Genomic DNA, 26,147 nt, shown 5'->3' with positions numbered 1-26,147 from the left:
TAGATAGAAACTACAAGAAAATCACATTATTGAATGAAATTTATTTTTTGGAAGATCAGATTACTAAATTACTATGTCTGGATTCCCACCATACTGAAGAATGACATTATTCTGGTATCACTTTATTATAATGATTTTGGTTTGGGTGCTACTATATTTGAGTATCTACATTTATACAGAAAAAAATGAGGCATAATAGGAAAGAAGTGGTAAATTTTGTTTCTGGCATGGTTGCAGGATTGAATATTAACAAAGTGGGAGAAAAGCTCACTTGCTTTGCCAAGGGTGAATGTGAATGTCATCACCATGAAAGTTTTTAACAGAGCAGTTGCAGGGAACAGGTGTGATGTAAAGACCAAATCATTTTGTACTGCTCACATGCAGTATGTTTTGCAAACATTCTACCATACTTGGCAGTGTCAAAGAATAAATGTCATAAGTGCTTTCCAATATTTTGACAGTTAGCATAGAGTATCCAACTGTTAATGCCAGTGAAAAGTCCAGGAGAAAGACTTTGATTTATTTAGAATTAATTTCTTTTTTTACATTAGATCTTATTGGTACATTTTAGACACACATAATGATCACATTTATCATAGAGAATTTGTACCTTTACATGATATAACTTGTTTTTCTTCCCGCTTTTCTGTCCTTCCTTCGACCCCTCCTCCTCTCCCCATTTACAAAGCTTTCTTTCCATGTTTTCCTTCTTTTCTCGTTTTTTTCTTTTCTCTTCTTTCCTTTCCCTCTCCCCTCTATCTTGTTCTCTTTTGTACATTTTCTTCCTATTTTAAAATACATTTCGGTTCTTATTTACACTTTCAGATTCTCACACCAGAGAAACAATGTGGTATTCACACATTACAGCTAATTTAAAAAGTAATGTGCAATTGCTGCTTGAAAAGTTATAAAAACAAAGAATCATTTTAAAAGACAGCTAAGTTCTTTATGTTCCTACTCCACTTGCCCTGTACCAATTCCATCACAGCTCCCTACATAGTGATACTGCTTATGAGTGTTAACATGCCCACTGTAGTTTCTGATCTTTATCTTCATCCATACCTCATAATTTTCTGGGTCTCAAAAACAAGACTTTTTAGAGAAAATGATTCTCTTCCTTTCACATATACTAGATCTAGAAGAAAATTTGAAAATATTTCTTATGAATCCCAAAGAATATTTGTGATATTCAGACAACTTGAAATTATAAATATGAACATTATGACTTTTATTGTCTTAATTCCTAAAATTCTAGACAAATGACAAGTATGTCTACTTTTCTACTTATATTTTGAAAAGAGTTATATGCTTCTTCTACAAAGTTATAACGGTGGATGAACAAAAATAATAAAGAAGGGGCTGGGGATTTAGCTCAGCGGCAAAGCACCTGCCTGGCAAGTGCGAGGTCGTGAGTTCGGTTTCTGGTACCAGAGAAAACACCAAAAAATAAAAAATAAAAAATACAGAAAATAATAAAGAAAAATATTGCCATATAATATCCTGATAACACTACCGAAACACATTGCAAAAAGGTTTGAATTTTGTAGTAATGACGACAATATGAAATTAAGCAACAAAAAGAACATCAGAGGAAGGAATGGGCCTAGTTACCAAAAACAAAGTTTGTATTTAATTACATTTAATAACACTGTGTCAGTGGTGATTTGGGACCCTTTGTGACTCCAGTCCTTAATTCTTTTCTAGCAGCTGGCATAATTTACATGTAGAGTATGACTATATGTTATTTCTTATTTCAGTGTTTGAGGCTTTGTCACAAAGGATTAGATAATAAAATAATCTTAAACATGCTCTTTAGAAGTAGATACTAAGGCTAAAAAACTAACAATGTTCATCACTGCAAAAAAGAAATTAACTAATATGGACAAGGTTATTTTCCTAATTTCACAAATGAAGAAACTGAGGTTTTATGGTATAGACATTGAAGAAGAATAACTTCAATTCATTTCCTCAGGTAGCTTTCAAACTCTAATGCTGCCTTGATCTTTAGGGTGAGCAAGCCCCCACTGTGAAGTTACTTCAGGATAGCAGCTCATTACCACACAAAAAGTTACTGTCACTTAGGTAATTCCAAGGTACAAATATATTACAAATGATCGTAACTGATGTTGAGATACTTTCGCCTAAACAGAATTTAAGTTACAGTATTGAGAATACCAAATTTGCATGACTTCATATACCATGCATTATTGGCAATATTTCATTCCTTCAAAATCTTGTCTCATACTTCTAAAAATAAGGAAAGTTTACTTGTATTACTCTATCAATATTTGTTGAATATCAAATATGAATATACTTACAGGTACTACTAAGTGGACAGAACAAGGATTTATCATTTTTTCTGATCCCTCCAATGAATATGGATTTTTAGACCTGGCCAACATAGTTGGAGGCTGTATCCTTTCCCACAACTATGTCAGCATACATTGACCATTGTTTTCCTGTACTATAGCATATATCTGTGTGCCTAAATAGACTCTGAAATCATTAGGACCAAACTTCAAATCACTATCACCTCTAATATATCTATGAAGCCTGCATACTACAACTAATCCTCATTCCTTGAAGAATAATCCAGCAAAAAATTGTGACACTTCTGAGGGCATCTTTTACATAAAATGAAAAAGCAAACACTTATATAATTCTAGTTTTAAAAGAACTTGATATTAAACATAAAAATTTTACAACTGTTTTTGTTTGGTTTTATACTTTAGTCAGATCTAATTGGAAATTTCATGAAGTTGGTAAATTAGTTATCCATTAAATACTTCCTCACAAATCAGAGGCTAATTGTTTTACTACAAGGGAAAGGTAGACACACTCTTAAGGAAATTATGACAAGCTAACTATAAAAGGGATCTATAATTAGTGTTTGTCAATCTAGTATCCAGTGTTGGATGATAAATTATCACCCTGCATCCTAATGTTTACTGTCATGAGCTGCTCCTACAGAGTGTAAATCATGGCTCTTCCTGGCATGAGTGCTTCTGCAAGAGCTCATGTAATACAGGGAATGTGCATCTTTCATAACTGCTACTAAGAAGTCCAAGTCATAGTAGACGCTCAAGATATACGTGATGATCATGGCTTAGTCAACCACTCAGTATAAATCTGCTAAAATTTTTTGCTCATCCTCTGCTAGGTCATCTCAGTTACTCTTATTGTTTGTGTCCGGATGTCCCCTCAAAACCTAATGTGATCAAGAGGGGCAGGTATTTCAGTGATGGTTGAATCAATTTGTGACTTGTTCATTGTCTAGTGCTGGGACTGGAGTGTGAGTGCTACATCCACTCTAAGGCTGGTATCCTGCATTCAATATAAAGGAGGAAAAGAGGCTTACTTGTCCCTTTTTCTCTTGTTGCTTTGTTGTCTTTCCACTGCCATGAACTGCTGCCCTCTGCCATGTGCCATGCTGCCTTGGAGCCAGTCAATTACGGAATAAAACCTCCACGAACTGTGAGCTAAATAAACCTTTCCTTCCTTAACTTTGGGTATTAGGTATTTTGTCTCAGAATAGGAAAAGTAACTAAGACAGTTGTAGTATTGTTAGAAGATCCAGTCTAGCTTTCAATTTTTGGTTTTCCTTATTTTTCAGGATATTCTACATTTTTCTCATTATCTTAGATGTGTACAAGTCTTCCTTGTGTTCTCCTTTTGAATTTGCCAGAAATTAGATATCTTCTTGCCATGTTACTATGAAAAACAAGAGAATAGTCCTCTTTTATATTTTTCTACTCGTTTATACATCAGCTATCTCTGAAATACAGTATCACCTAGAGATGAGTTTGAGGAGTCTCCTCTTTGGTCGGCGCTGGATGCTATCAAGTATCAGTAGATATCCTTTCAGATATCTGAGAACTACCTGTGAGTAGAGAATAAGCACACTGTTTCAAAAATGTATTCACGTTAGGAATTATTGATAAAGACATATGCAAATTTAGTGTCAATTATAGTATTCTGGCTTACATGCTATATATGAAGGGTATCTCATTAGATCCTCAAACCAGTTTCATGGAATGGACATTGCTATCCTGATTTTAGAGAAAAAGAACGTAAAGCATAGTAACGATGAGGCCCAGCTTTAAAGAACAGTTTGGCTTTTTAAGTAAACTATATGATACTGATGGGGTGCCTATATATTTAAGAACACATACTGTTGTGTTTTCAAAGAAGATTAAAATAAATTTACTTTAAATTTTTTTTCTATCATTCATGTATCTATTAGATAGAAAATGGAAAATATCTCACAGCTCTGCTCCTGCATAAACTTTGAATTTTGTTTATGTGATATGAAAGACTGTTATGCCGAGTCAGGCTGGGTCTACTTACCTGAAAAACTTACTGAATTACAGATTAGGATTTATAGATTTTCATATATTTAAGTAGTTATAAAGTCAAATAGTTGCTTAGGAAAACCACTTTTTCTAAGTCCACTTACTTTTCTGACATTAAGGTGCCTTCCTAAGACTGAGTTGCTAGTTTCTACACACAAACCCACGGAAAGCTCAGATTACATTTTCAGGGCCACGTGGCATAGTCCGTGCTCTCAAAATAATCATAGATCTCCTTTTCTCTGTTCCCCTTCCTTCTTTTCTATCAAGAGAGTTTCAGGGTGAAACTAAGCCAGAAGACATCATCATCATAATCTCCCCTAAATTGCTACTTAAGAAATTTGAGACACACACTTGCCTCATGTTGATGACGCTTGCTGTTTCCCCTGGGTGAAATAATCTGATGTATAAAGACTGTCACTAAGAATTGTTCGTGTATAATTTATACTCACAATTAAAAAGCATTTTTAACCAAGTGTCACAACACAATGACAACTAAATTAGACTGTGATTTACATTACCATGTTCTGCTGCTACTTGATTTAGTGTCACTCTAGAGAAATTGATAAACAGCCCACGTAAAGCAAGGCAGAGGTCTGTGTCAAAAAAGTGAGCATTCTCAGGTGTGGATGAGGTGAGGGTCACTGGAAACTATCACTGCCATTATGACTAGTAATTAATTCTAGAATACAGATAGTCATGGGAAAGCAATCCTTTTAGTAATGTACAAAATCACTCTAGATGGACAGAGAATAGAATTAATTGTTATTAAAGGTATAGTCAAAATGAGGAAGTACCACTGAGATTCTGAGACTCAGATTTTTAAATATAAAGAAATCAAAGCTCAGTCATTCAAATGACAAAGATAATACTGGATCATACAAAAATAACTTTAAGAACCTGCATCTTGGGACCAGAGAGGAGACAACAGTTTTGGTCACATTGCTAGAACTGAGGCATCAGGAGCCTGAGCAGAGAAAGCAAGATTCATCAGTCCTTTCCAGGAATACGTGGCCAAAGAGAAATATGATTGCAGTGATGTGAAAACTGTAGAAAAGGTAAATCATGGGGACATAGACTACCTTCAAGTTTATATGCAGTGAAAAATACCCAGATGAAGTTCCTCTTTGAGAAATGCTCTCCAAAGAAAATCTAGAAGATAACAATGTCACAGACATTTCTAAATCACCAACATTGCAGGATGAGCAAAATCTTGATATGGTCATGATCTTTACTCTAGTGACAGTAGTGCAAGAAAAATGAAATGAAAAATTAGATCAGAAAAAGCTGAGAAGAGAGGAAGAAAAGAAACTAAAGGAAAAAGAAGCAGGAGAAGCAGTGAAGCAATTATTCGAGGGCAGCCCTGTTACAATTGAGAATTTCTTGTGTTGGAAAGCCAAGTTTGATGCAGCACTAGTGGAAATTAAAAAGAAATGGATGAAAGAAGAAGAACAAGCAGGAACAAATAAAATGAGTGGCAAACAGCTGTTTGAAAAAGGTCATAATCTTGAGACATCTGATATCCAGTTCTTGGAGGATCGTGGAAATGGTGTGGAAGTATAAGAGTCTTTGTTCTAGGAAGTGGTTGACTTGGAGCTGGAGGACACTGAAGATGATGCAAGGTATAATCCAGTTGCAGGAAGGATGCTACAGAGTAACAGACTGTCTCCATCTCCAGAGAAGCCCTACAGCCACAGCATCTGCGGCTTTGCTGAGAGAGTTTTAATTTTCCTTTCTTTGTTTTCTAAGAAAAAATAATTTTCAGGAAAATGTTCTTCTGAAAACTTTCATCACTGAACTTAATAAACTGGCCACAACACCTCACATAAAAATAATACCTGTAAGTGCAGACTTAAGTAATTTCATGAATTCATGTCTGAGCAAATGCATTTATATTACCACACCATAAGCGAGAGTGTTGCAAAGAATTTGTGTGCATATTTTGGGTGAGCCTATCAAAAGCTAATATTTCTATGAAAACTTCAAGAATAAAATAGGATATGTCAATGAACAGCCAAGAGTATAAGACATATACAAAAGGATAGTCCAGAGAACTCATATGATGTAACAAATAGCTCCACAATAGGAATAGAAAATGAAGAAAAAGAGTGTTGAAACATTGAAAATTGAGCATAATGCTTAAAAGAAACCACTTTGACTTCATTCTTGTCATTTTAAAAAGTTATAAAGCCAGGGACAGTAATGGGTAAGTCCCAACAAGACCCCTTTATAAATACATAATTATAAAATCTGGACATTAACGGGAAGTGAGGGAAATAATGGAAATTGTTGTAAGGGCTCCATATTGTTAAAAAGGAAGGCATACTTGTTTTCAATCTTCCTAGGCCGGACACCAGCACTGTTGGTGTGGAATGGGGAGCAGACTCCTTTGTCAGAGAAAATCCTCAATTTCTGTCCTGGGAAATCAAAATACAGGAGCTCTGGCATCTGCAATTTCTGAAAGAGTATAAAGAGGAATCTCAGAAAGGGAAGACCTAGACAGGGTATTCCCTAATTTAATCAGTTTGCATCTTCAAATGACTTCTGAGTCACACGACATTAAATCAGACTCAGGGGAAAGGCAAAAGATCTGTCAAGACTGGATCTGTTATCCAAGACCAGAAGGAAATAAACGAAACAAAAACTCACTCAAGGTGAGAAGATAATCTTGTTTCCTCAGCTTGATATGAATGATGTCATGACAATATGGAACTCACTCTAAAAAGAAAAAAACATATCTGAGATATTGGGATTTGTAGGAAAATAATTTAAAGCTGATATCTTAATGATATTCAATGATGTAAAACAATACACTCTTTTACCTATTTAAAAGATGGCAAATCTAAGAAAATAAAGTGTGAAATAGCACAAAAAATGATATCATGAAAAAGACAAAATGGATCTAAGCTGAAGAATTCTACTAAGTCTGGAGGGCAGGAGCAAAGGACACATCTGTTCCAGAAGAAAGGATCTTTTCAAGCACAGGCCAACTTCCTCATTCTTCCCTTCTAACTCCAGCGGGGCTATAAGCCTGTGGGATGACATCACCCACAATTAGCCACATTTTGCCCCCTCCATTTTCTGCTTTTCTGGCCTACATTCCCCTGACCTCTGGAAACACCTCACAGATTCACCCAGAAGGATGCTTTGGCAATCTGCTGGGCACTGTTTGACCCAGTCAGGGTTATAATCACAATTAAAAGCCATGACAACGTTATGATATTACTGACAACAAAAGACCACATGTATGATGTGGTTGCATAAGATTATAAGAGTTGAAAGTCACTGTAGCCATTGCAACATCATAGCTCAACGCTTTATTTTCATGTTTGTGGTTGTAACGGTGTAAATAACCCTGTGGTTCGCTATTATCAAATTATAGCACATGTAATTGTATACTGTACAAAATACTTGATAATAACCAACTGTTATGTTTTATATTTCCTATTCTGTGCTTTTCATCATTATTTTAGCACGGATGCCTCATTATGAGAAGAGTTTAGTGTAGAACAATATACCGGGTTACACAGGCTGTAAGGTCATATGTCTTGGATTTATTCATCTCCTAATTGCATCATTTTCTCTGGTGTTTCATTTTATTTCATATTATTGGGCTTATTATGGCCGCTAAGCATACAAAATCCAGTAAGAGGTCATGCTGTGTGATTGGCCTGGATGCACAATTAGATAGTCAAGGAGTATAAAATCAGAAAGGTATTGATGGTTACTGTTTACCAGGAAGGCATGAGTCCTGTTACATTCCATCTTATCTGTCACCTTGCATAATGAGAAAAAAGGGCCAGAAGCTTTAATGAATCTACTTCATGGAAAGCAATAAAAGTAAGAAAAATTTGAAAAATGTCTATGTAAGATGTGATAACATATTTAATGAACTAGATTGAAGAACAGGGCTAGAAGTTTATCCTTCTCAGTACTGTAATGGTCAGGACCCAAGCAAACTCTTCCGATATTGGAAAGAAAAACATGGATCCACCTATGACACTGAATTTACTGCCAGCTCTAGGTAGTTTAAATAATTCAAATATTGTTATTACATTACATACTATGAAAGTGACAGGGTCTGTGAGTGTGGCTGTAAAAGGTACCGAAGAATTATTAGAAACTCTAGATCAGCTTATTGTGAAGGAAAATCACTTGCCAGAGCAAATCCTTAGTATGAATGAAACCACATTGCTTTAGAATCAGATGTCTAAAGGGGTTTTCATCCATTAAGAGGTCAAGTAAATGACAAATTTCAAGGTTTTATGGACAGGATACCAACCTTATATGGGGGCCATTTTGCAGGCTGCCAATTGAAACCCTTTGTGACCTGGCAGGGCGAGAATTCCAGCGCCTTATGCCTACCAGCAAGCTCATGCTGCCAGCGGAATACCGGGCAGTGGAGGTCCAGGATGACTCAGCTCTTTTTCAACTTTCCCTCTGAATTAGTGAGGCAGCACAGCACAGAAGTACTTTTCAGAGAAACAAATCAGGCAGACCTCCAGATACATTTCTGAAAAGATGCCACTTCTTCAACAACAGTGTCAGGCAGGTCCCTCAGAAGGAATCCATGGACAACTTGTCAACAAGGGAGCTGGCAACCCCTTGTGGACCTCCCAGTGGGATAAGAAAGATAGTGATGTTGATGATCTTAAACTCATGGATGCTTGGTGCAACATGTATTTTGTGGCTTCATTTTTAACAAAAAAAAGTGTAAAAAGTAAAAATAAATTAAAACAAAAATAGAAAAAATTTATAGAGTAAGGATATGAAGAAGATGTCTGTACAGGCATACAACATGCTTTCAATTTAGTGTTACCACAAAGTCAAAAAGATGTTCAAAACTTGCATAATGAAGTTATGGTAATATAAATTGAATTTAATATTTGAAAAATAATTTTATCTTTATTTAGTATAGGCTAAAAGTGCATTGTGGTAAAGCTTAGAGTAGAGTGTATTAACGTTTGGAGCCCTAATAATCTCCAACCTCTACTGGACTCACCCAGAGAATTTTCTAGTTCTTCAAGGTGTATTCGAGTGAGTATCTTATACAGGTGCAGACAATTTATCTTTCATATCATATTGTTCTCTATCTTTTCTATATGTAGACATATTTACATGCACTAATACCTGCAGTAGTCAGTACAGTACATGTTCTAAAGGTTCATACTCCTCAAGCAGTAAGTTATTCCAGTTCCATCTATGTTTGAGTAAGGATATTCAGTGATGTTCACACAACAATAAAATCACTTAATAATACGTTTTCCAGAAGGTATCTGGAAATCTTAAGTGATACATGACTATACTTAAGGTCTTTTAATTTCTAATATTTTCACCAATGGAAGTTATATTTTTCTGTAACAGATATTTAAATATTTGCTACAGGTATATTTTCAGTCTTTTAATTATTTAATACCTAAACCATTGTTCAGAAATTTTAAATGTTTTAATATGAAATTAAAATTTAGTGAGCCATGAGCTTTTTGTTACCAAATAACATTTGTTAACACTTCAAAGTTTTACTCCTAATGACTAGAAACATTTTGAATATATATTTTATGTCCACTTAAAGAATGATAAACTTGTTACATAAAGGATTATGAATTTATACAGTTTTCTGTATGGCAGTGAATCAGAAACCCAGACTCTATCAAATCAGATATGGATCTGCAACTAAAATTAAGAAGCCAATAAAAGTAAAGGATTGTGGCATTTTCCTAGCAGCAGAGGATTTTCCTTCATTTGATATATCACAGTGTAGCATTTCAGACATGACAATAGACAGGAAAAATTTACATGACAGATTCTATTTTAAGAAAATATAGCTCAGCCACTTTTTAAAATATTGCCATAAAATATTGCCATTAAAATATTGCCATCTAGACATTAGTACATCGATGTGCATTCATGTAGTTAAAATCAAACATTTATGGATGATATACACACAGAATAAAGAAGAAAATAGAAATGGTAGGAATTTAAATTTGAAAACTCTTTTACAAGTTCTATCTGTTAATATTTGGATGTTTATAATCAAAATCCTAAAATGAACCCATTATGAACATGTATGTCATACACAGTGAAATTATTTCGTTTATTGCACCAGCTTCATTAATACTGCAATTTTGAGGGTACTATGCTTTCCATATATTGGCTTTTAAAAATGTCCTACTGTGTCTGATTGCAAAAGTCTTCACCCCAACATCTCTTATCATGAAGAGGATATTGCTCCCACAATTCAGTCACTTTCCAAAACCCCCATCTCTGAACACATGAGATTTTGGGGGAATATTTTTGATCTAAACCATAACAATTGACTTGATCAAAAGAACAATGAAAATGAATTCCATTTTTAAATGATGAAAGCAAAATAATGGAGTAAGATTTCAAAACACACACTGTCTCAAAACTGGCCAAAGTGATTGAAAGATAAGAAAGGACATAGAGAAAATCATGAACATTATTGGAGGGTGCTGAACTGCCATAAGATTGACTGCCATGGTTTTAAAAAATGGAACCATGGATTTGCAGAACTAGTTATCATATTGAACTTACTAAAGTATAATCAAATTTTCCTTAAGCCAGCATACCCCACCTTCAACTCTATACTATATTTGGGAAGGTAAAGAAGGAAAGACATATGAAATCCTGAGGATGAGACACTATGGAGAATAGGAACAGAGTGGCTTAAGAACCAAAAAAAAAAATTACTCATCTGCTTTCTGCATCAGTAAGGTGTTTCTAGAACCAGCAGTAGCTGGATGCCTGCCACAGGGAGCATCAACATTTTGAGAAGCTGGCTGGAGTAGCTATGAAAATCAGTAAAGACTTTAATCCAGGAAAGAAAATTAAATAAATGTTTTCTATCTATGTTCATTTCCACCCTATCCCTCCTCAAATAATAAGAGCAATTATTATTTACAAACAGAAGTAGGAGGTGTCTCAAAATTAGACCATATACATTTTTTTCTTTATTTTTCTACATGCTAAAATGACAAGAAGTCAGGAAAAGCAGGCCACTTCCAATCCCTGAGGCCCCAATGTGACCAACAGTTATAGACAGAGGCTGTTTAAAGTAGACTTTCTTCTGTAATTGGATTTAAAAACCATGTAAGTTGTTGATTCATTGACATATTAGTCAAGGTACCTATTGACTAGAAAAGAAGAGATTTGACATAAGAAAAAGGGAGTTGGACATAGGAAGAATAAACATCATATCTTACACCAAATTTATAGTACTGAACAAATTAATTACCACAGAAAAGTAAATCAAGATGAAGGACTGGATTTGAAAATTTTCATGTTTGGAAACTCGTAGTCCAGAGACTCACGACTTGCACTTGCCAGGCAGGCGCTTGTGCAGCTGAGCTATATCCCCTGTCCTAAAATTGTACATTTCTAAAAGGTTTAGAAAAATACTTTGGAATGCTGCCTGTTCAATTTTATGCAAGAAAAGCGAATGTGGTGAGCTTCTAAAGGAAGTATTCCAGGGGCTGGGGATTTAGCACAGTGGCACAACGCCTGCCTGGCAAGCGTAAGGTCATGAGTTTGGTTCCTGGTACTGGAAAAATAAAGAAAAGAAAGCATTCCAGAGTTAACAAGAAATCCACCAGAGAACTCAAAAAATGATCCAGGCCCTATGGTCTAGGAAGTTACCTAATGCGTTAGGAGGAGTGTGTTATGCGAGGTAAAAAATACAGAGAATGATAAAATGCTAGTAGATGTGTTTCTTATTTAGGATGTTGAAAAAATGAGGGTGGTGGAAAGGTATATAATCATAGACAGTAGGATATGCAAAATATTACAATTTCAGGTGTCTAAAACTTTGGGAGGGCAGTAAAACTCAGGAAGAATGATGCATGTTGAATTTCATTATTTTAAAGACCAGATTCATTACATGGAGACTAGAAGTGCCAATGATGATTTGATAATGGTGAGAACATGCATTAACTCCACCAACAAACTTAAGTCAGAAGGCAAGGAGAAGGAAAAAGTGATATTTGGAAGAGATACAAAGTTTGGGACAGATGACGTGTGGACAGAAACAAAAGAAGAGATGAAGTGTCAATAGCTCAAGAAGCAAGTGAGCTGAAAACTCATCAAGGGCAGAAGTCTACCTGTTAATCAATGAAAAGAACTAAACTTTAGTTTCAGAATGGGAACTTTTAGTGATAAGCGGTTACTCCAACACAGGACTTCTATTTCCGAGTACTGCCAAAGAAAAACTACAAAGACAGTACTGCTCATGTAGATGTGATGTTAGTTACTGATTGCTTTATCTTAAAACAGGAAGTAGAAAGGATACTTACTATGAATAAATAAAATAGAGTTGAAATAATTGTCTCTAAAATTGTCATTAATATAAACACAGTTATTTCTTTTGTTCTGGATTATACAATTCCCAAAATGAGAATGACAGAGTATTCAGAAAGGTTAAATACATTATGTCATTCTACATTAAAATCATTAAAGCTGTTCATACAATAAAAAGTGACCAAGGAGTCTAATAAGATCAAGTGGAAACTCATAATCAAACTGAAGTGGAAATAGTTAAAAGCTAGAGACATTGATGTCTACTGAAGAGTGAAAGGTCAAAGTTAAGCACCAGAATGTGCTGAAAGTCAAGAATTACTTTGTGTACTCGTAGTGACAATGATCATAATTTTAAGAAGTGTATAAAAAGTAGAAATCATACACTGAAATTATTTGATATTGTTTAACATATAAATGACTGAATGTTAGAAAAAGAAAATTAGCAATAGGGTCTTCTCATAAACTGCTATGTAATTTGGTGCTGACTTTCACCTGGAAAGGGTATCTGTGAAAGGTCAACTTCCTTCTATTTTTATGAGTTCATCCAACCTAAAAAATAAGGATATAATGAGCTTAGTTCCTAAGCTTTTGCATATGACATTATTGGACTTAATAAACAGATTATTGTTGCACATTTTGCACATCTCAAAGGTCTCATGTAACCAAGAACAGGATAAAAATCCATGAATAGAAAATTTGTCAATATTATTTGACAAATATTCAACTTTACTGTTTGTATTAGACATAATCAGTTTGGAGATTCCTCCGAAAACTAGGTTTAGAGGTCCCATTCAACCCAGCCATCCCCCTGCTGGGTATTTTCCCAGAAGATCTAAAAACATCATATCACAGTGATATATGTAATTGCTAAAATGTGGAAGCAACCCAAATGTCCATCCACCGAGGATTGGATAAGAAAATTATGGTACTTTTATATAATGGAATATTACTCAGCTGTAAAGAAAGATAAACTCGAGGCCTTTATATTTAAATGGTCACAACTAGAGACCATACTCATAAGTGAAATAAATCAAACATACATGTGCAAGCACCGCGTTGTGTCACTAGTGTAAAACTTGAAAGAGTTAATTTAAACTCGGAGGTATGATAGACACTGAAATGATAGGAAACCACTGAAGAGTAAAGGGCTTCTGGGATGTGGGAAAAGAGAAGGGAAAGAAGTAGAAATTTTGTATGCATGTATATACAGGATAGATAACATGGTTGTTCTTCTGTCTTCTATTTCTATGTTGAAAGAAACTGTCAATGAGCCTTTGGTTGACCAGTATTGCATGTCTATATCTGTTTTCATGAGAAGCCACTTTGAAGATATAAATATGTAATACAACCACCATTGTTAATTCCCTACCACTTTGTTTGTAACTCTATATTGTCTGTATTGTGCTTGTGATATGTTGTAAAATGTTGTATGTCTGTTAATGTTTCCCTCCTTTTATCTTTAAAATAAAAAAAAAAAGAAAAAGCAGTTTATATAAATGTAAAAATAAATGTTTGTGGAGATATTCTGTCCTATTAAGCATTTCCTTATCTGAATAACAAGTAAGTTTGGATCATGTGAACAGTAAGCAATTGTGATAAATTAAGTCATATTTACATTTTATGAGGTTCACAACCCAAACTTCAAATTAATATTCTCACTAATTATAACCATTTCATAGTAACATTTAATAGCATAATCATGTGGTACAAGGTTGGTTACCTATTCATTTTTAAATTTATTTCAAAAATAAAAGAAGGAAAATATATTAACAGACATCCATTTACAAAATAGCATCAGACGCCTGCCTGGCAAGCGCAAGGTCGTGAGTTCGGTTCCCGGTACCAGAGAAAAACCAAAAACCAAAAAAAAAAAAAAAAAAAAAAATAGCATCAGAACAATACAAGCAATAAAGAGTTACAGACAAAGTGGTAGGAAATTAACAGTGGTTGTTGTATTATGTATTAATATCTTCAAAGTGGTTTTTCAGCGGTTATCTATCCTTAATAACCAGATTGGTACCCATTGTTAACATTTATATACAATCTTAAAATTTTAAAGGGCTGACTTTTACTGAAACTACCTAGTGATTATCTTTTATGTCAGTGTTATAGTTATTGTTAATCATTCAAACTTTGCTTATAGCCGTTCCCTGAGTGCTCCAGTCACTGATGTTCCTGAACAAATCATTTGTAATGTAGTCCAGTAATGCAGATAGTAAAGTCTGTAACACTACTGTCATAGTTGCCCTCATATTTAGTTAACAGTGTCATTCAGCTGAAAAGTTATTGATCTGAAGTGAAGGTAAGCAGAAATCAGAGCACCTCCAATCTTCCTGGGGCATCATGAAATAAGATTCCTTTCAGTCACCATGAAGTAATAAGACCCCTGAAAGAAAGATTTGATGAGAAAGCAAGAAAAAAGTGTTAAAGACCTACAGTCTGATAAACGTGTACAGATTTAGTGCAGAAAATTGTTGCTGGAATTTAGGATTGTCATACTGGGAAAGGAGATGGGAGGCATTTGAAAACAGGTCCCTCTTCTTGTCAGTATTCCTTGTCCGTGTACATGTCATTTTGCTTGGGTACAGAATAATACGTGGAGAATCACCAACTAATTTTCATAAAGACACTCAAAAAATATTCTCATAATGCAAAAAACTTATTTTGGAATACTTACATTTTGATAATTTTACTGATACTGTAAAACATTAAAATTAATATTCATATATTTTAAAATGTTTTACTCTGATAATTTTAAGTAACAGTAAGAGAAGAAATGTATTATTTTAATTGAATCAAGCTTATTAGTCACCTAATAATAGCCCCTTGGTAATTCTACTTATCAGTGGGGTTATTCATCCAAGTTGGAATCCTTCTACCCAATTTTAAAAACGACTAAATTCAAGCCTGCTTTTCTCATGGACCTGGGGCAGTGATGAGCGAGTGACCCAGCTGTAGCCCAGAACTTAGTTATCTATTCCAAAACATCAACCCTGCACATAAATCTCAAACTGAAGTTTTAGTTTGGAAAATACAACTTTTGTCTTAAAAGAAAAACAAACAACATCTGCATCATAAATTCAGCAACATTGACCTAGGGGGTACTAAGTTCACCACATAATATTTATTAATATAAAAATCACTAATGAAAATTAAAGGAAATATTGAGTATTTTCTTCTGCTATGAACAGTGTCTTTATATTTTATAGACAAAATTCTGAAGATTCTCTGAATTATAAATCTCTTTATAGAAGTAAAAAAACAGTATTTGCAAATTCACTTGCTGTTTTTACTACTGCAGGAGTTTGGCTTTTCTTATTTCTTTTAAATTGAAAGCTATTAAAATGCATTTCTAGTTTTAAAAAATAAATAAAATGCATTTCTAGAGTAAGATAGGAAATTATATTTGATTTACTTTCATGTCTCATACACGTTTTCCTATTCCTATGATTGAGACCATTAATAGGCTCAAAATAAAATTAAAAGGTGCAGGAAAATAGCCATTGGGGGCCAGGTACTTTTCTTTAACTACTTAGATGTGAGAAAAACAGCAGGACAGTAGAACTGTCTAAAGCATCCAGGGTAATGTACTGCAGGGAAGAATCGATGGCTGGGCCCAATCTGGACAGTATGGATAACACAATAGTCTTGAAAATGTATATTGTAATTATCTTTGTAGTTTATTAATTATACATATTTATAGATATGGCAATGTGCTGTATTGTGCAACTATTAATTCTATTGTCAACACAATTAAATTGCTCTTCTTTTACAAATATATTTAGATATTCATCATTAAATACTAATCATATAATGAGTAACGAGAGACTCATGAACAATTTTTTATTCTAATGAAATGTTCCTTAGCAATGTTTAAAGTGAAAAATTTGTAATATACTATATAAAATCAAGATAAAGAAATTAAAATAAAGAAAAACTTCCATTTCTACAAAAAGTATGGGAGAAATTTTAAACTCTATGGAAGGAAATAGATGACCGTTACTTTCCCCACTCATATTAGCTACTGCTGTCGCTGAAAAAGTATCTTTCCAAAGACGTTAAGTGGTAATGAATATCCTACATTCTACTTTATATGATTCAGCTAATTAAATGCTTCATGTTATGTTTGAAAAAGTATGGATTTAGCACACTAAGGAAGCTAATGATCTGACACATCCTCTTCATCAGCAGTTTTTTTTCAACACAATATTCATCAATTATACTCCTGTGTAAAGGCTTTCAGTTTTTTTCCTTTTTAAACTGCTTAAATTTGAAATTGAAGAATTCATATTAATTAAGGCCTTTGGAGTGACTAAATTGGTCAAAGTTATGCAATTCTGGTACAGTTCTACTGCTCTTCTTATAAAGATTTTTCAAGTATAAGAAAAGTTAATAATAAAAAAAGAAGCAAAAGAAAACAAAACCCTAATAAAATCGTGAAAACATGATAATTCTCAGGCTGCAATGTTACCTTGCACATAGTAAAAGTAAATAGTAATAGAAAAACAACCTTACCGTGGGAAGTTAGTGATAATTGTACAAGAAAACTTTCTCTGAGATTTTCTGCTAATTCCATATGAAATATTTACATTTTAGGAATAAAAAGAATTATGTTACACTGGTTGAGTAGAATACACAATACTATCCATGAACAATAACAAAGCAAAGAAAAACTTTAATAACGTTTTCAAAATAAAAGGTAAAACAAAATATTTAATGCTAAAAAGACAATTTACATATTTATGAAAAAAGTTACTAACATACTAACCTCTCAGAAACTGAAAGTAATAAAAATATTACAATGACTTAACTGTAGAGATTCACTTTAATTCATTTTCTTTTAAGATTTGATTATTTATGCAAGGTAGTTATTTAACAACTATTCTATTTAAAATAACACTATTACTCTTCAAGGAAGACACAAAATTTAAAACATCCAAAAACTTATGGTAAGCTTTTTTTCTGTTTTAGACAGATGTTCAAAGTTTAATAGCGAGAAGATAGTTCTATAAAACCTTTCATTTTACTTAGACTCAGTTTCTTTTAGTGCTACGTGGCGTGCTCACAGTACTTTTACTGTACTATACCTTGAAGTCTGCTTGGTCATTTTTTTCATCCTTGACTAACTTTTTTACAAGATCTGCTGCAATGCTTAATTTCAAACCTAAACTTTAAAGCCTAGCCATACTTACAAGCACCATATTTGGCTATATTTAATATTTTGATATGACAGATATTTATTTTCATATCTACATTTATGTATATGGATATTTGAATATTTAGTACTTAAGTATTCTCTGCTCCAAAAGCAAAGGGAAAATTAATAGAATGTTAAAACAGATTTCAAAGGATCAAAATTAAAATGTGAGGTGTATCTTGTAATTAAATTGTTTCAAAATAAGTATTTCACTGAAGTGTGTTTATACACCTCTTTAACCTGTTCTTTTAAATTGTTTAATGATGAGGGAAGTCATTTTCAGTGACTTTTGAGCATGGAAAGAAAAGAAAATCCAGCTTTACTCCCACCTGGCATTAAGTGGGATGTCTCACAGGGTGTATGAACGTACATGCTCACAGCTGTAGATAATTTTCTATCGTCCATTTCCTTGGATACCGCTCATCCAGGTTACACCTACAGGATGTGACTGACCTGCACATAGAGGTGGAGCCAGACCTCATGTTTTGGCCTCTCTCTGACTGCATAATACTGAACACAGCAAAAGTAGGAATAATGACTGCAAGCCAAAAACTTTGAATCTTTTGCTTTTCACCTTAATTTATAAATTAACATTCTAAAGGAAATGGGCTGATCTATCCTAAGGATACCAACATTTTACACCCAAGAACTTTGATATTTCACCCTTTTCTTAGGTATATTATTTTGATACTTCTGCACAAAAATTAAAGTGAATAAAGTGTTCCAAAACCAAAGGGATTTTATAGGTAGTTCATCTTTTTCTAGCTTTGTGCCACTAACAGGTAAACAGTTAATTCTTTCTAAACGAAATTCCAAGGATCGGAAAGTACATTTAACCACAGATTATTGAAAATGGGTGTTGTGAACTTCAGGTTTGGCTTTTGTCAATGCACCTGGGGCTCCTGAAATTTTACATAAGTTTTTATTTGTAACTTCCTCAGTTTCTGAAACCAGTTGCATACACTGTAATTGATAACTGTAACAATATATTGTGGAAAAAATGTAAAGGAAATGAAGATTCTATTCCTTTAAATTATAGCCATTAAAAATAGGCTGAGAAAGGAACAGACATGAAGAGAAATTAACAAACAATAACCTAAGAATTTCGCCTTCATATTTTGCAGTAGAGGTAAGTTAATTTTGAATATTAGCTTAATTATTCATTATAGATTAACTAAGCACTCAATTTGGGGCTGTGGCTTAGAAATGCTGCCAATGAGGTGCTGAAATAAAACAAAATAATTTGTAGTTTCATTTGTATTTTTTAGTTTTCCATTTCATGTGAAAGCTGCCATATCTCTATTATAATTATAATATTCTTTTTGACAGGGTAGAGGTGCTCAGAGCTTCATTTTGGAAATGATATTTGTGCAGAACAGTAACTTCAAAGGCTTATATATTCTTTCATCTAAACTGTTGGAAATGCCCCGGAATCAATCATTCTCCTTGAATGATGAAAGTATCAAGAATATATGCGCTTTAATACATGAGTTTGACTTGTAGTCTGACTTTTATTTTATTAAATCATTGCTATGTTTTCTACTACTGGCTCTGCTTAATATTTTAGACACAGAACTTCAGCCTCAAGTCAAAGTTTTTAAATAAGTGAATCTATTCAACCCCTCTGCATATGTATTTTGAAGGTATTTTTATTTCCAAACTTTTTACTTGAATACTACTTGAGGGGAAAGCTAAGTTTCATTTTTCTTTTCAAGTGCAGTGAATTATGTGTTCTGGATTTATAATTCAGTTTCTCATTTTCTTAGCAGAAAGGCACTTTTATTATTGCCCCAGCGGCTCACAGATATTCACTCTATATCCCTGCCTTTTCAGAATCTCCATAAACCTTTTAGGCATGGCTTTGGTTGAGAGAATGAAAGAAAATCTCCTTTCTGCACCAGTTATCCAGGGAGAGTTTGATGATCTCAATACATCTACTAATGAGAAAAACAGATAATTAATGTGGGATATCAGAGGAGTTGTGTAAGGAATTTCTACCCTTTGCATTTCACAGTCGCCTTCAGTCTTTATGTTTCCATTCTGCAGTGAGTTCATCACAGTTCTTCCCTCCTAAGTAATTTTCTAGGAGAAGTGATGTGAATAAACTAGTTGCAGATTCTATAGAGGGCAGATTAATGAACATTATGGCGCTCTTGTATGTACCAGGTATGTCTGTTACACTAATTCACCGACTACAGTGTAGAGATCCAGAACTTAGCCAAATTAAATTAAGAAAGGTGAACTTTGCAGGTTCACCTTCAAAGGCCACCTGCTAACAAACCTGCTAATTTGTTAATGATTTTAATAGACTTTCAGTTACAGTTAAGTTTCCAAAGATAAAAACCTTATAATAGAACATTCATATCAATGAAACTATGTAAATTACACAAATACTATATTTAATGTGGACCTTTTATTGGCTTGAACAGTAAAAATAGTTCATATGGCTCTAATGATATCCATAAGCAAAAATTAGATTTGGAGTTTTTTTCTTTTCTGAGTTATTACTTAGTCACCCTTTTCCCCCATCATTAACAAAGAGCTTCTGATCTCGGGTAGGTTCATAATTTCTTCATTTTATGATTAACAAAAGTTTTAGAAATCCTGAAATCTTTTCTTTAAAAAAAAATACTCTACCCTAAAAGGCATCATTTATTTAATTATTGAATTCACAGGCAATCCACTTATAATCAGAAAATTTCTTATATCCTTAAATATAGAAACAATGTAAACAAATAGAATTTCTTACGTGGTTCCATTGTACTCACGGCATCACCTGCAGATGGCCTACTATACCTCTGCTCATGAGAGAGACATTTCAAAGACACCCAAGTTTGTCAGCCCACGTTCCGTCAGTATTGGCTTCTGTGCTTCCTCCATTCCTGTGTCATCATATGCAGCCAAGCTTTTTCTTGAGGATGTATTTTTTTCATGTTTCAAACTTCTGTCAAGTCATGGAGAGTGTTCTCTGGTCCTCTGAGGATGTTTTCATAGATGCTTCTTTTGTGCTGATTCTCAAACAATAGTTTTTAAATCTTATATTCTGACTTCATGAGCCTAAGCTGGGCTTTAGGAATGAAACAAAAGAGAGCTGAGATAACAATAAAAATCAGTCAAACTTATAATTCTTTTTTGTTTTGTGTTGCTTTTCTTCTGGTACCAGGAATCAAACTCAGGATCTTGTGATTGCCAGGCAGGGGCTTTACCGCTGAGCTAAATCCCCAGCCCAGTCAAACTTATAATTCAAGGTTACAATATTACACTGTATTTTATTATGACTCACAGAAGTTCAGCATAAACTGACTTGAGGAGAAATCTAAATCCATAATTACAAAGTAGTGAGGCAATTATTTAAACACTAAGTGGTAACGGATTTTTAAACTGTGTTGTCAAAATCTCTTTGGGAGAAATTGGAGCCTTTTGCACATGGTTGGTCAAAAATGTAAAAGATGCAGCCTCTGTGGAAAAATAAAAAGTTACTCAGAAATTAAAATTATAATTCTGAAGTGTGCAATGTATGGATAAACCTCAAAATATTATGCTAATGAAATATTTGTCACAAAAAACAAATAACATATGATTCCAGTTATATTAAATATCTAGAATAGACAAATTCACAGAAGCAAATTGTGGAGTGGTGGTTATAGGGGCTAATGAATGGCCATAAAGTTACAGTGAAGCAAGATGAATAGACGTTAAAGATCTTTAGATGAATAACGTTAAAGCGCTATATGCATAATCAACAAAAATGTGCTTTAAAATGTAAAAATATGTCCCCTTAGTACTGTTTAAGCTCTGATGTACTCTGGTTAGTGTTATGGAATTTCTCTTGCTTCTTTTGTTCTTTTATCTTTCTTTCTTTCTTTCTTTCTTTCTTTCTTTCTTTCTTTCTTTCTTTTCTCTCTCTCTCTCTCTCTCTCTCTCTCTCTCTCTCTCTCTCTCTCTCTCTCTCTCTCTCTCTCTTTCTTTCTCTCTCTCTGGAACAAAAAGCTTTAATGGGAAAGTTAGAGGGAAGACAGGAGGGCTCCAGCTTAGGTAGCTGGAGAGGGGTCAATTCTGACACAAAGGTCCTGCCTGTCCTACTTACAAAGGCAGGAGATCAGCTTTCAAGGACTAGCTCATGGGCTCGGGTCTAGTTGGTCAAAGTCTCCATTCTGGTGTCATAGTTCTGGAATCGTTACAACTAAAGGATCATTTCATTCCCCAGAAAGGATCTGTAGCTGTTGTGATCTCAGTCATCCTGGGCTCCACCTTTTTTGGGAATCCAGATGATCACAGTTTTGAAACAAATTATGGAGGCTTCTGGGTGTCGAGGGATATCCTGTAACCTCTTATCTTGGTGCCCTTGGTTTTGAAGTGGAATGAGATTATGTGAAGTCAAAGCTAACCAAACTTTGTCTGCCAGCTCCGAGACAGATACTGCCTAATGATCGCCGTACCATTGTACAGAGCTGACCAAACATTTATAGTAACAAAGGATATAAAATGAGGGTCAAGCTTTTGGCTGCTTTTAGTTACAAATATTAGACACCTGTAGGCCCAAATGAAAAGCCATGGTTCATAGTAAAAATGGCTTTTCAGTCTTGACTGTCCAGAAGAAAACAAAAATGATGTGTTTAATAAGAGTAAGGACCCAGCATATTATTTTTTTTTCTGTTTGTGTGATAAATTTAATTTGGAAAACAAAAACCTATTTCATCATTATTGTTTCTTTTGGGTAGAAAAATATTGAGACAAATTTATGCTTTGTCCTACTCCAAATTACATGTGACAGCTTTTCACAAATCTGATATCCAGTGGCAACAAACAAAAACCTGCCTTTGAGGATATATGATTTTTATTTTTTTTAATTTATGGAACAAATAAAACAAAATTTCATAATGAAGACAAAGATGGCTACTTAGAAGTTTCTGGCCTACTGACTAGTTTTGTGATATGGAAATTGGTTTCAGTACCAGAGTTAGGTGGCAAGAAAAAATTAAGTGTAAAAGAATTAACTATTCACAGACAGTATAACAATTTTTCAGAAGAAAAGATATAACCAAAAAAGCTTATTTCAACAATGTAATATGTTTAATAACTAAATTATGTGATGCACTTCATAAATCCTCAAAAAGAATTTGATACTATTGTATATGACTTCTAGAGAACAGTAAAAAAGTAATCAATCCATGTGAAATTCCTTGATAATACAAATATGTGCACACAGAATCAGTGCTATTGTTCCAAAAATACACGTTGTGGACGTTCAAATAAATCTAATTTTTATATTTATAGGTGCTAAAATTTTTTAACCTACTTTGTGAAGAAACAATTTTCATAAAATTACCCCTATTTAATAAGAGCATATATAAAGAGGATACACACATGATGGTATCTGCTTCCATATCCTTCTAAGCCTATTACTACACAGATAAACTTGAATAAATCCCTAAATCAAAATCATTATGTACCAGTCTTCCCATTTGACTTTTCTTATTGTAATACTGTATGTGTCTGCTGTAAAATGTCTTGTACAATAATTTAAACTAGGGTACATTTAATCTGTATCATGTCTGAAATGTCATGGCAGGTATGTACCTGTCTTATAGTGAATAGTAGTTGGAAATAATACCATGCAGGGCATTAAAAGAAATAAGTGTTATTCTTTCATATTTTCATGTACAGTTTTGTATGGCATTTTGTGTTCAATTTAACAAAAGTTTGAAGTTAATTAAAAATGGGAACCAAAAGTAATATGCTATTTGCAAGGATAAAAACTTACTATAACTTTGTCAACAACCAATCCTCCAAGTAAATACTACGCATTCATCACATTTTTTTGTCTTAAATTAAAAAATACAGACTTTATGGTGCCATATAGCCGTAATATCAGAATAGGGGAGAATGAGGCAGGAAAATCACAAGTTTGAGCACAGCCTGGGTAACTTAGTGATATCCAATCTTAAGACTAACAAATGAATATGTTAATTCATTAAATGAAAAAAAATATATTATGTTAAGATAGTTTTCCCTCAAAAGAAAATCTTTGTTAAAATTCCATAACTTATATAAGGTTTCCAAATGTTTCTACGTTTTTAATACTATAATATTTACTGGCTGAGCTATGTATTTTGTAATTCCTTAAATTATACTTTTATAGTCCATGTGTGTATATGTGTTTAAGTGTATTATATGAAAGTAATAAGGTGTGGCATGTTTATGCATACTGATTTTTTCCATGTGCATTTACATGAGGCTGGGACCATATCTACCTTAATGACTAGTTTAAGAAATTCTCATTCATCAGTAAAATACAGTTAAGTTAATATGTTGCCCTGCTCCTGTTAATGCTATACCTAATAATAATAGTATGCACTTTAAATTCAATTGCATCTAGCTTTTGGTAAATATTGACACATACCAATTGCTAGGAATTTTTATTAACTTTTTGGTTATGTTTGGAAAAAGAATTTAACCTGTGTAATAAATTAAAGAGTGAATCTTTGCTACTAGATATTGATAGTACTTCACCTACTAAGAACTCAGGTTCACAACTAATAAATATGTTTACCACCAAATGTATCAGTTAAGAGATTCATAAAACAGAACCAAAATGCAATATTCCTTCATGCTTTTTTCTACATTACTCCTTTTAGATGGATACATTAGCTAAGTTATATGTTCAATTGTTAATTCTGATTCTGTATCTGAATTCTTCAATTACTTTCACATAAATTGAAGAGGCCAAAAGTCTACATTTCCTCCTCTCTCTCTACAGACCATGTCCATGAAAACAGATTAAACAAAATTCAGTACACTGAAAATTATTTGTCTACAGTTTTCTTATTTATTATTCTCATTTCCTTGTAGTTTTTAAATGCAAATTATTCAGAGAAATATTGTACCTGTGTTCCATCTGAAAGAATGATATTAGATTAGACATAGTCAAATGAGATATTTTTAATATTATCTTCTCAAAGCACATAATCATATTCATTACTAATCTCAAAATCTCACATTACTTATTTTACTGTTAATATTATAATTATTATTTAAACATCTCTGAGATTTTAAAAGAGCATAAAGAAATCATACAAACATAAAAAATAACTGTGTAGAGTGAAGATAGACAGTAGAACAAATGTAGTTCAACTAATAACTAGACGTTTGGAAACTCCAAGTTCAAAATGTTAGTAATAAAAAAGTCTTTGAAGCAATTTTGGTTTTTTATGAATGATATTCTTGTAGCAATTCTTTTCCTTGGGTATTGCTTAGAGAGAAGTTCGCCTTGTGCTTCTGAAGAGTGTACCATAGCACCATGTCAGTAAAATACTTTTGTTATTGTGTTGCTGACTATAAGACAAGGTGAATTTTCACTTTGACATCATAACCATGGATCTGTGTCTTTTCTGACTTTGAAGTTTTTAAAACACTGACTAGAAATTGTGACTTTCTAGCTCTTTACTGCTCTTGTGTCATTAGGTATGAGGATAGTAGTGAATTTTCCACTGTTTTCTTTAAACTTACTTTATTTTTCTTTGTAACAAAGTTTCACAAAAAATTAGAATTATTCACATTCATTTTGAGGAATGCTCATCCAGCTTACTTAACATCAGACATAGTGTACTACTCTAAGGCAGTGTGAATCTACTAATCATTTAAAGGAGTTTGCTTAACTAGAATTTCAAAAAATAAATACAACAATATTAATGGTTGAAAATAACTCTTATTGAATTTTTCAGTGGCTATAATTATGTTTAGGTTGTAGCACTGAGCAAAGCAGGCCAAATAATTCTCTCTATTTCCTCTAGTGATACAGGATAATACATATACATATATATGTATATATATTCATTGTTTGTCAAGTAGTAATGGATGCTATGAACAAAATTAATAAATATGGGAAAGTAGATAAAGATTTAAAAAGACTAGGAGGGGACAAGTGAAGTTTCACACAAGAGGGAACCCTGAGAAGGTGACATTTGTGCCACAGTGGGAGGAAGAGGGGGAGAGATATACAGAAAATGCCAACACTCCAAGGCAGGGGCAGCCTTGGCACATTTGGAAAAGAAAGAACAACGAGGCCCAAGTGGAGTGCTTGAGAATTGAGAATATTTAGATAACAGTGTAACAGACCATGTGAAATATTTCAGAGCATCTATCACTATCTGGATACAATTATTTACATATGTGCCCTACCTTATTTGGGGTTCGACTTCCAAAAACGACATTTTCAGTTCTGTTTATTCTTTATCACCAAAGGATGGCACATTTCCATTACCTGGATGATATTCTCAGCACTTAAA

The 26,147-nt window shown here is 33.5% G+C and overlaps 1 protein-coding gene and 1 pseudogene across 1 annotated transcript in view; both read left to right on the top strand.

Moving 5' to 3' along the window:
- Nucleotides 1–8,793, top strand: part of LOC102019881 — a 33,658-nt pseudogene extending 24,865 nt beyond the window's left edge.
- The window catches only part of Galntl6 (polypeptide N-acetylgalactosaminyltransferase-like 6), a 1,020,690-nt gene that overhangs the window by 61,570 nt on the left and 932,973 nt on the right, over nt 1–26,147 (top strand). The gene's annotated exons all lie outside the window — the stretch shown is intronic.

Source organism: Chinchilla lanigera, unplaced genomic scaffold, assembly GCF_000276665.1.
Source record: "Chinchilla lanigera isolate Chin_1 unplaced genomic scaffold, ChiLan1.0 scaffold00002, whole genome shotgun sequence".
In the NCBI taxonomy this organism is placed as follows: Eukaryota; Metazoa; Chordata; class Mammalia; order Rodentia; family Chinchillidae; genus Chinchilla; species Chinchilla lanigera.
The sequence above is the reverse complement of the archived record's forward strand: the minus strand, read 5'-3'. Positions and strand labels throughout refer to the sequence as shown.